Below are 1,135 nucleotides of genomic sequence, written 5' to 3' on the forward strand. Positions count from 1 at the left end.
AAAGCTCTCGAGATGTGCTATAAGAATATGCAATGAAAAATGGGGTGTTCCATTTAAAAAAATTAATGTGACCTTGACCTGACCTTCGCTACGCAACCCAAGGTCAAACTGATGTGATCAGTAAATACATCTTTTTAAACGCCACAACTTTTGTCTGAAACACTTTTTTGTAAAACTTATATTTTTCCTGATATTCGGGCGTCCCGGTACTTTCCGAACACCCTGTATATATATATATATATATATATATATATATATATATATATATATATATTGTGACGTGGCAGCTTCGGAGGCGCCCGTTCCAAGAAAAGGCACGCCAATTTCGTGACTGTTTTTCGCGTATCGCGTCCCGGAAGAACTTTCGCGTATATTACCGCTTATCGCGTCCCGGCGTAGTTTTTTCGTGTGAGTTCGTAGGACTCGATTTCAGAGTTATTTCGTGCGAGTGGAGCAAATTTGAGGGTCCTTGCGTCCTAGACTTTGTGCCTTCCCTTGGCGGTCACCAGGACCAACGGAATCCGAGGACGACGTGAGACGGAGGAGCATCGACCGCTAGTTCATCGCTCATCGCTCTCGCTCAGGTGAATCGCTCTCGCTTTATTTGACGTTATAAAATTCTCGATTATTCCGATTGCTCTGAGTTCCTGAATATTCTATCGTACAGATTACTCGCTAATACAGCTACCGAAATCATACTCGATACTGTTAGCTGTGTTTACATTCCAGGTGACATTTGGCGAATCCAGCGGCGAGGAGCAAAGAGGCATGCCACAGCTGAGCCGCGAGAACAATACCGGCCAAAGGATCCCGGTCATAAGAAATGGTACGTGCCGATCAAGGCCGCGAGCCCGGCATCGACAGCGAAAATATCTCGCGGTAATTACCGTTATGAGACAAAATTACCGAAAGCTGTCGATCGCAGATTGGCGAAACCGAAGAACCAGTGACGCAGAGAAGAGCGACGAAGGGGGATCTCACAGGATTCGAGATCCCTAAGGAGCGACAGATCCCTTGCCGGGACCGTCGCAACGGACGAGCGATTGTAAAACAGCCGCGATTACAGTGCGAAAGCGCGAGTGAGAGATAGAGATAGAGATAGAGATAGAGATAGAGATAGAGATAGAGATAGAGA

General features: G+C 46.1%; 1 long non-coding RNA gene across 1 annotated transcript in view; it reads left to right on the forward strand.

Moving 5' to 3' along the window:
* The window catches only part of LOC116850706, a 1,906-nt gene extending 777 nt beyond the window's left edge, over window positions 1-1,129 (forward strand). The window contains exons 2-3 of the long non-coding RNA XR_004379412.1: window positions 434-826; window positions 926-1,129. This is a non-coding gene — a long non-coding RNA (uncharacterized LOC116850706). The remainder of the gene's footprint in view (window positions 1-433; window positions 827-925) is intronic.
* Window positions 1,130-1,135: the final 6 nt, after the last annotated feature.

This window comes from Odontomachus brunneus, unplaced genomic scaffold, assembly GCF_010583005.1.
Source record: "Odontomachus brunneus isolate Ranch 3 - 2012 unplaced genomic scaffold, Obru_v1 Obru_scaffold_153, whole genome shotgun sequence".
NCBI classification, from domain to species: domain Eukaryota; kingdom Metazoa; phylum Arthropoda; class Insecta; order Hymenoptera; family Formicidae; genus Odontomachus; species Odontomachus brunneus.